We start from the raw sequence: 11,023 nt of genomic DNA on the forward strand, positions 1-11,023 counted from the left end.
TCTAGGTGAAGACAAAGTGTCTTCTTTTGACATCGGCTCTCCCTCATGAATGGACTTGGGAGTGAATGTGCATTAAGGCTGCATGTGTGTCCTCATGCATGTTAGTGCTCCCATGTATCTTCTGTACTAAGAAGCAAGGCATCTGGCCCTGTGTATAATATCCATAATATAATACTATAATATATAGTATATACTGTGTATAATAGCTCTAATAATACTATAATATATAGTATATACTGTGTATAATATCTATAATATAATACTATAATATATAGTATATTCTGTGTATAATAGCTCTAATAATACTATAGTATATAGTATATACTGTGTATAATATCTATAATATAATACTATAATATATAGTATATACTAATATAATGCTATAATATATAGTATATACTGTGTATAATATCTATAATATAATACTATAATATATAGTATATACTAATATAATGCTATAATATATAGTATATACTGTGTATAATATCTAATAATACTATAATATATAGTATATACTAATATAATGCTATAATATATAGTATATACTGTGTATAATATCTCTAATAATACTATAATATATAGTATATACTGTGTATAATATCTCTAATAGTACTATAATATATAGTATATACTAATATAATGCTATAGTATATACTGTGTATAATATCTCTAATAATACTATAATATATAGTATATACTGTGTATAATATCTATAATACTATAATATATAGTATATATGGTGTATAATATCTATAATAATATGCTATAATATATAGTATATACTGTGTATAATATCTATCATAATAATATGCTATAATGTATAGTATATATTGTGTATAATAGTATAAGAAGCAAGGTATCTGGCCCTGTGTATGAAAGCATCAAACATAGACATACAAGAGCGGGTTAATCACATCACATTTCATATTGCATGAACCTTTTGAATTTCATGCCTGATTTTTCATTTCAGCAAGACCTTTCCCCTTTCTCAGATGAGAAGTTAACTATGTCACTCTGAAAACGAACACACTGATAAATAAACTATAAAAGGGATTTTTTTTTTGGGGGGGGCATGGCCTCCCCCTATAACATAAATGATTAATAACTTGGATAGCCACTCATAACCAGCCGTCCATCCATTATCCGACCCGCTTATCCTGCTCCCAGGGCTGCGGGGATGCTGGAACCTATCCCAGCAGTCACTGGGCGGCAGGCGGGGAGACACCCTGGACAGGCCGCCAGGCCATCACAGCCCCCCCCCCCCCACACACACACACACAGACATACCTAGGGACAATTCAGTATGGCCGATCCATCTGACCTACATGTCTTTGGACTGTGGGAGGAAACCCACGCAGACACGGGGAGAACATGCAAACTCCACACAGAGGAGACCCGCTACCCTGGGGCTCGAACCCAGGACCTTCTTGCTGTGAGCTGACAGCCTGCCCCGGCTCCAGGGCGAAATTGTTAGCGGGGCATAGTGAATAATAGGGGGGGATAACCGGCCATACAGGACCTAACATTCTGACATTAATGTCTGTGGAAAAGCAACCGAAACTAAAAGTATATATTTCAAGTAGAAGACAGAAATTGGGGAAAAAAAGAAAAAAGAAAAGTGAAATACATCTACAGAGGCTGAAGGTTTTAACTTTTAAATGGATGTACTGCGCCAAAGTATGCAGGACAAGTTGAAGTCCCAACATTTTTGGAAAGAAGAAGAAAAGAGAAGAAAAAGTAGTTACAACTATATGAGTTCCCATTAATAAAGAATCAAATGAATGTCGTTAGAGACCACCCTGTGGTTTTAAACGTTAAAGAGGGGACTGCTCGACCCGTCTCTTCAGATACCCGGAGCGGCCTACAGTGCAGTTCCAGCTGTTTGGAAGTTGGAGATTATGAATTAGTGAAAAGTATAATGGCATTTAGTAGTGGCAGTAGTAGGAGGACATAGTGGCCGGTAGTGGTTTGGACATGTGTGGAGGAGGGATACTGGGTATATTGGGAGAAGGATGCTGAATACGGAGCTGCCAGGGAAGAGGAGAAGAGGAAGGCCAAAGAGGAGGTTTATGGATGTGGTGAGGGAGGACATGCGGGTGGTGGTGTGACAGAGGAAGATGCAGAGGACAGCAAGAGATGGAAACGGATGATCCGCTGTGGCGCCCCCTATCGGGAGCAGCTGAAAGTAGTAGTAGTAGCAGTAGTAGTAGTAGTAGTAACAGGAGTAGTAACGGGAGTAGTAGTAGTGGTAGTCAACGTAGTAGTAACAATAGTAGTAGTAGTTAGTAGTGGTAGTAGTAGTAGTGGTGTAGTGGTAGTAGTAGTAACAGTAGTAGTAGTAACGGTAGTGGTGGTAGTAGTAACAGTAGTAGTAGTTAGTAGTGGTAGTAGTATTAGCCGTAGTAGTGGTGGTGGTGTGGTGGTAGTAGTGGTAACAGTAGTAGTGGTGGTGGTGGTAGTAGTAGTAGTAGTAACGGTAGTGGTGGTAGTAGTAACAGTAGTAGTAGTGGTAGTAGTAGTAACGGTAGTGGTGGTAGTAGTAACAGTAGTAGTAATTAGTAGAGGTAGTAGTAGTATTAGCAGTAGTAGTAGTAGTAGTGGTGGTGGGGTAGTAGTAGTAACAGTAGTAGTAGTTGTGGTGGTGGTAGTAGTAGTATTAGCAGTAGTAGTGGTGGTGGTGGTGGTGTAGTGGTAGTAGTAGTAACAGTAGTAGTAGTGGTGGTGGTGGTAGTAGCAGTAGTAACGGTAGTATTAGCAGTAGTAGTGGTGGTGGTGTAGTTGTGGTAGTAGTAGTAGTAGTGGTGGTGGTGGTGGTAGTAGCAGTAGTAACGGTAGTGGTGGTAGTAGTAACAGTAGTAGTAGTAGTAGTATTAGCAGTAGTAGTGGTGGTGGTGTAGTTGTGGTAGTAGTAGTAGTAGTGGTGGTGGTGGTACTAACGGTAGTGGTGGTAGTAGTAACAGTAGTAGTAGTGGTGGTGGTGGTAGTAGCAGTAGTAACGGTAGTGGTGGTAGTAGTAACAGTAGTAGTAGTATTAGCAGTAGTAGTGGTGGTGGTGTGGTTGTAGTAGTAGTAGTGGTGGTGGTGGTGGTAGTAGTAGTAACGGTAGTGGTGGTAGTAACAGTAGTAGTAGTTAGCAGTGGTAGTAGTAGTAGTATTAGCAGTAGTAGTAGTGGTAACGGTAGTGGTGGTAATCGCAGTGGTAGTAACAGTAGTAGTAGCAGTAGTAGCTTTGTAAAAAAAAAAATCTTGTCCAGCTCGTTGTGACTATTTCAGCTCACAGCCAAGCACGGCCAGTATGTAACCATCCCGTCTTGTGAACCTCGGCCAGTATTTAACCATCCCGTCTTGTGAACCTCGGCCAGTATGTAACCATCCCGTCTTGTGAACCTCGGCCAGTATGTAACCATCCTGTCTTGTGAACCTCGGCCAGTATGTAACCATCCCGTCTTGTGAGCCTCGGTCAGTATGTAACCATCCCGTCTTGTGAGCCTCGGCCAGTATGTAACCATCCCGTCTTGTGAGCCTCGGTCAGTATGTAACCATCCCGTCTTGTGAGCCTCGGCCAGTATGTAACCATCCCGTCTTGTGAGCCTCGGTCAGTATGTAACCATCCCGTCTTGTGAGCCTCGGCCAGTATGTAACCATCCCGTCTTGTGAGCCTCAGTCAGTATGTAACCATCCTGTCTTGTGAACCTCGGCCAGTATTTAACCATCCCGTCTTGTGAGCCTCGGCCAGTATGTAACCATCCCGTCTTGTGAACCTCGGCCAGTATGTAACCATCCTGTCTTGTGAACCTCGGTCAGTATGTAACCATCCCGTCTTGTGAGCCTCGGTCAGTATGTAACCATCCCGTCTTGTGAGCCTCGGCCAGTATGTAACCATCCGGTCTTGTGAGCCTCGGCCAGTATGTAACCATCCCGTCTTGTGAACCTCGGCCAGTATTTAACCATCCCGTCTTGTGAGCCTCGGTCAGTATGTAACCATCCTGTCTTGTGAACCTCGGTCAGTATGTAACCATCCCGTCTTGTGAGCCTCGGCCAGTATGTAACCATCCCGTCTTGTGAACCTCAGCCAGTATGTAACCATCCCGTCTTGTGAGCCTCGGCCAGTATGTAACCATCCCGTCTTGTGAGCCTCGGTCGGTATGTAACCATCCCATCTTGTGAGCCTCGGTCAGTATTTAACCATCCTGTCTTGTGAACCTCGGTCAGTATGTAACCATCCCGTCTTGTGAGCCTCGGTCAGTATGTAACCATCCCGTCTTGTGATGTCACCACTTTCAGTAAACATGTTTCAGTAAACAGGAGGTTTGTTTTATTGTAGCCGCAGGGCATGCTTACTGTACAGGAGGGCAAATGACACAAGCCCTACCTTGTCCTGCAGGTGTGTCTCAGCACAGGGCACTCACCCACACACCCACACATAATTACAGGAGTGGTGTCAGCTGAATGGCAGGGAGTGTACTGTTACACAGTGGAGCAATAACAAAATGGTCTCTGTAAAGGGATCACAGTGTCCACTCACCCCTGCATATGTTGATTAATGGCTGTTATATATAACCCATTTTTCCTATTCAGAACCTACCGTACAGTCATTTATGCAGTAATAAGGTCACTGTTTCCAATTTTCTTTCTACAAAACTTTCCTTGACCTAAACTGTGGCTGCTACCTAGGTAGAAATCCCTCCTTTAATTGCATGCAGTATTTTATGTTCGACTGTACAGTATTTAAGAAAACATGGGCTGCAGAAGCTGCGGTGGTGCAACAGTAGAGGAGGGTGGCTGGGGAAATACCGTACACTTTTGAAGAGAAAAGTTCCCATCTTTGAAATTACCATATGCCCCTTTTTTTCTTCTTCAGGGGAAGTTTAATTCTGAAATCATATTAGAGAAACTGCATCACTTAAAACCCTAAACAATGACAGAGATATCGAACGGTATACCCATCCCCGACGTTGGCTTTTAGCTCGCCGGATTACAGGAAGTGTCATTCTGCTGTGAGATGGAATTGGCTCATAAACCTTACGTGATCACGATAATTGAAAATGTGATCATGATAATACCACCGACATTAAATGCAGTGTTGAGGAATTACGGATGCATGCAAAATGGCTAAAAGGATAACTCTGGAAACTACACACACACACACACACACACACACTGCACTCTAGTGTGCAATCGCAAGGGATTTGTGAGTGTAAGTGCTAATGAAAAGGTGCTATGTTGGTCTCTGACAAATGTCCAGAAATAGTCTGCTAATATACAGTGACCTGTTCCCCAGAGGCAGAACCTTGGCTGTGACTCATTCCTTTAAAATGTTCAGGCCCAGCACTGTGAAAACAAATGGATAGAGAGGGGGGGGGCGGAGAGAGTGTGGGGGGGGGAGAGCAGGGTGGGGGGAAATGGAGAGAGTGAGGTTGGGAGAGAGGGAGAGATAGATGGTGGGGGGGATTGGGGGGAGAGAGAGAGCGGGGGGAGAGAGAGAGAAAGAGATAGACAGACGGGGGAGAGAGCGAGGGGAGAGAGACAGACGGGGGGAGAGAGCGGGGTTGGGGGAGAGGAAGAGACGGAGAGAGCGACAGAGGGAGAGATGGTGGGGGGAGGGAGAGAGAAAGAGATAAAGTGGGGTTGGGGAAGAGGGAGAGAGTGAAAGAGAGACAGAGAGAGGGAGGGAGGGAGAAAGAGAGAGAGAGTGGGGTTGGGGGAGAGGGGGAGAGAGTGAAAGAGAGACAGAGAGAGGGAGGGAGCGAGAGAGTGGGAGAGGGAGTGATGGTGGGGGGAGGGAGAGGGAGAGAGAGACGGAGAGGGAGGGAGCGAGAGAGTGGGAGAGGGAGAGATGGTGGGGGGAGGGAGAGATAGAGTGGGGTTGGGGGAGAGGGAGAAAGAGAGAGAGAGAGAGAGAGAGAGAGAGAGAGAGAGAGAGAGAGAGAGAGAGAGAGGGAGAGAGATGGTGGGGGAGGGAGAGAGAGAGATAGACAGAGCGGGGCAGGGGGGGAGAGAGAGAGAGAGAGAGAGAGAGAGGGAGGGAGAGAGATGGTGGGGGAGGGAGAGAGAGAGCTAGACAGAGCGGGGCAGGGGGGAGAGAGAGCGAGAGAGATTAGTCTATATAAGGAACTGCCTCCCTCCTCGCTGTCAGAAGGGGTGAACAGAGGTTTACTGGTGTGTACACAGAGCCTCTCACAACTTTCCAGCCATCAAATCCATTACACCACCTCCTTTATTTTCTCTGCTTTTTACGTACTTCACTCGGAGAAACCATATTTTTAGCGCGGCTGTAAGGTGACACGGGCGGTGTTTCGGGATCAGACGTTCACTTCAACACACATCACATCGGTCTGTGGGGGGGGGGGGGATGTGTTGCTTCCAAGTACATGTTTCAAGTCAAGCACTTCAGTCGATACAGTAAGTTTTACCAAAACGTCCGGGGTTTTTTTTAGGTTCCTCTCGAGTCTCTGGAATTTTCTAAATATAAATCCCGAACAGACAAGGTGCAACAGCACAACGGGAAGCGGGTCACAGCTAGCTTACTGACGGCTAGCTGGCCCAACGGCACTTTCTAAAGGCAGCGAACCTTAAGCGGCTGCAGTGATAACATGTGCTTGTTCAGTATTATTCACACTTCCGGTGTGACAGAAAGGGGAAACGGACCCGCGTGTCGTGACCTCGTGTGGGCGAGAGATAACCAAGAAGTCAAATGATGCACTTCCTTGTTTTCCTGTGCATGGGCCCGCTGTATTAAAGAGCCCACGATACTAAAGACCGTCTCTTTTGTGCTAACGTGGTTTTTCCAAAGTGCCGTGACATATTGTGACACCGCAGGCGCTCTGATCTGCACTTCGCAGCCAGACGCCGAGCCGAAAACGCGGGACATGTCCCCTACGAGCCAGTATCTGTCTCGGCATAACCGTTACTCATCTCTTTTAAAGGTGATCTCCGGGTTTATTTATCTAGTCCTTCTGCCATTAGCCAGCTCTCTGAATGTGCCCTCTGCCCCCGGCGAGTTTCCACTAGGGGCCGTCTTTCATTAACACAACAGCAGAGGACGTTTGTTGCATGCTACATTTGTTAGGGATCGGGTAAATAATATCTTTAGTATGGGGGGTCCACGGTAAGACACGTCTGACCTTGTCAGCAAGGGTCACTCAGCACTTCAATGAGAATCGGCACAAAACTCAAGAAGAAGAAAGCAACTCTACTTTGTCGTTACGCTGGTCTCCCCCCTGTCATTTTTTAGCACGGTGATCAGTCTCTCAGTTTGAAGTTGTTTACCGCCACGCCACGCCACGCCACGTCACGCCACATCACACCACGCCATGCCACGCCACATCACACCACGCCACGCCATGCCACATCACGCCATGCCACGCCACACCACATCACGCCACACCACGCCATGCCACGCCACATCACGCCACGCCATGCCACGCCACATCACACCACGCCATGCCACGCCACATCACGCCACGCCACACCACATCACGCCACACCACATCACGCCACGCCACACCACATCACGCCACACCACATCACGCCACGCCACACCACGCCACGTCACACCATGCCACATCACGCCACGTCACACCACGCCACATCACGCCACGCCACGTCACACCACGCCACATCACGCCACACCATGCCACGCCATGCCACGCCACGGCAGAACCCTACCAGGCCTCTCCCCTTGACCGAAGATCTTCTGTTTACATTTTAGTAGATTTGCTGCGACTTTAGAGGCTGAAATTTCGTTATATCATGCTCTTCTTAATAGTAAAAGACCTTGGTGTAATTTAGGACAGGGATTCTTGGCACTAGAGCGACCGGGCCCATCATTCTGACGGTTTTGGATTTTCGAAGTTTAACAGCTTTGCGAGTCCCCGTGTCTGCGTGGGTTTCCTCCGGGGCTCCGGTTTCCTCCCACAGCCCAAGGACATGTAGATAAGGTGACTCGGCCGTACTGAATTGCCCCTAGGTATGAATGTGTGTGTGTGTGTGTGTGTGTGTGTGTGTTGTCCAGGGTGTCTCCCTGCCTGCCGCCCAATGACTGCTGGGATAGGCTCCCCTATCCCCGCGACCCTGAGAGCTGGACAAGTGGTTCGGATAATGGATGGATGGATGGATGGATTCTTAAAATGAACGTGTTCTCTGCATTTAACCATCCTATTGTATAGGAGCAGTGGGCAGCTGCAGCACCCGGGGATCAACTCCAGTTCTTCTTTCCATTGCCTTGCTCAGGGGCACAGGCAGGAGTATTAACCCTAAAATACATGTCTTTTTGATGGTGGGAGGAAACTGGAGCACCCGGAGGAAACCCAGGTAGACACGGGGGAGAACATGCAAACTCCACACAGAAAGCACCTGGGACGGCCTGGGGTTCGAACCTAGGACCTTCTTGCTGTGAGGCGACAGCGCTGACCACTGGGCCACAACACCTACCAGTTGTTAATATTCTTTATCAATTTGCGAGTTTGTGTAGACTATATCTCTGTTATAGCTTACTGCCCTGTAGATCACTGAACTCATGTAGCGACACCCAGGGTGACGTGTGGCAACTGCATGTTGGCGTTCCCTGAGATCCATTTACACGAAAAAATTAATCATGCTGTTGCATCAGCATCCTCCCAACCACCAAACACAAAACAATACTGTTGAATCTGGATTTTACCCATGGGAAGGCCCGCCCACAGAAATGGCTAGGCCCCCGAAAAGTTCCAGTGGGAACCCCCCCATCTGCTTTACTCATATCAACGCATGTGCACGCTCTCTCTCTCTCTCTCTCTCTCTCTTTCTCTCTCTGTCTCGCCTACTAAACACAAACAATGAAAACAGAAAGAATTACTCATAGACACACACACACACACAATAGGACTCTTTGACACACTTAAACGCACAGAAGTCAACTAAGATTTGCTACACTAACACCGCACATTTCTTAGTATAAAATTGCAATGTCTTGCCTCATGGCTTCACCTTTGCCTTTTACACAGCCATCGTCCTTGTCTTACAGGCTGCAAAGTCCTTTATAATGTCTGTACAGTCCATCTGTTTAACCAGTTCACACTAACCTACATGAATTATATTCTTACTGTAAAGGATGTTGATTCTCGTATTAATGCTGTTTTTGTTAAAATGTGTGTTGCGACACCTCGGTGTGATAATGCACTTCAAGTGAACTCTGACTTGACTTAAATGGAAGGTATTGCCATTACCATTGCTTATATTTAGGGTGGCGGCATGGCGGTGCAGTGGTTAGCGCAGTTGCCTCATCAGCAAGAAGGTCCTGGGTTCGAACCCTGGGGTTGTCAAACCTTGGGGGTCATCCCGGGTCGTCCTCTGTGTGGAGTTTGCATGTTCTCCCTGTGTCCACATGAGTTTCCTCTGGGTGCTCTGGTTTCCTCCCACAGTCCAAAGACATGTAGGTCTGGTTAATCGGCCGTACTAAATTGCCCCTAGGTGTGAATGTGTGTGTGTGTGTGAATGTGTGTGTGTGTGTGTGTGTGTGTGTGGGCCCTGTGATGGACTGGCGGCCTGTCCAGGGTGTCTCCCCGCCTGCCACTCAATGACTGCTGGGATAGGCTCCAGCATCCCGTGACCCCAATTGGGATAAGCGGTTTGGATAATGGATGGATGTTTAAGGTGAGTGTGATTATTGATGGCCTCCTTGCCCCCCCCCCCCAGTGGCTGGGCCCCAAAAAGCCCCCACCCCCCTTATGGGCAGCCCTGCCCATAGATGTTGTACTCGTGTACTGCTTGCTAGCCACAACAGCTTCACATTTTTCAACCAGTGCCGGTAGTGACTTCATACATATTGTATGGAAGACAACATTAATCTCTCGCTTTCCTGGATTTGTAAAAAAAAACACCTTCCATCTTACTGTTTACTCATAACTACTCAAATTCTCGAAGTTTGCAGGCAAACTTGGCTAGTAAATCTGAATCACTTGGTGTCATTACATGCTTATCGGAAAAACATAAATATTAAATTCTCAGAGTGGGAAAAGTTTAAAATGGCCACTTTCAACACTCGCTGGCACACAGTGCGGAGCCATGCAGTATAAATATAAATATTATGCATACCTGCTATATAGACTACTCCTGGCACTCTGTGGTGTGACTAAAGTCATGCTGAGTCCACTACTTTGTTTGCACACTAAACATGGACCGAGGTTGTCACGACAAACGTTTCACAGTGTTCGGGTCTGCACATTGGCCCTCAGTCTTGCATCACCTCATGACTTATTTTACATTACAACAAGTCTTATCTTATCACACCTCACCGTATCTTGAGTTTTCTATTTGCTTTTACTTAGTGTGCCTCTCGTGGTGTTTACACTGGTTGTGTTATGGTTTATGTCTACAACTACAGCTATTACTACTTCAAATATCCGTCTACATCTCTTTTTTTCCCCTTCCTGGCTGTGTTATCTGCTGCTGCAGTGAGTCGGTTTTCCCAAAGGGGTCATGAAAGTTTCATCTAGTTCAATATAAGCGTAGAAATTATCCCCCTGAAAAGGAGCAGGCATGTGGGTTGACCTCATCGTCATTCCGATACTAAAATACTTCTCCTTCTTGGCAGAACTTTAAGTTCTGCTACAAAAACAGTACACAAATCATGGCTGGCCTACTCCCATGCTTTTCATCCATCACCCTTGGTAACAGGGGGTAAAGCTGGACCTCGGGAGATGCTTACTAGCGCCGTGTACTGGCGAGAATCTAACGAGCAAATGTGAAATCACAGTATTTGTATGCATGTGTCACTTGTGAAACGCACATTTTACCAAACTAGGAAGTTATTTTCAGCAACAAGACTCATTCGGCCGTGCAGTAATGTGATAGACCCTCGGCAGACACCTTCACCCAAAGGGAGTGAAGATACCGCGAGTCGGTCCTGCCTCAGTAGCTGTACAGATGTCCTGCTTACCTCACCAGGACCGCAGGCAGCACGTACAGTAAGCAGGGTGGTGGCCGTGCAAATGTGCCCTTTCTCCCTTTGGAGTTTGGTTCACAGTGTGAGACACACGAGTCC

The sequence above is a fragment of the Lampris incognitus genome, chromosome 14, assembly GCF_029633865.1.
Source record: "Lampris incognitus isolate fLamInc1 chromosome 14, fLamInc1.hap2, whole genome shotgun sequence".
NCBI lineage: Eukaryota > Metazoa > Chordata > Actinopteri > Lampriformes > Lampridae > Lampris > Lampris incognitus.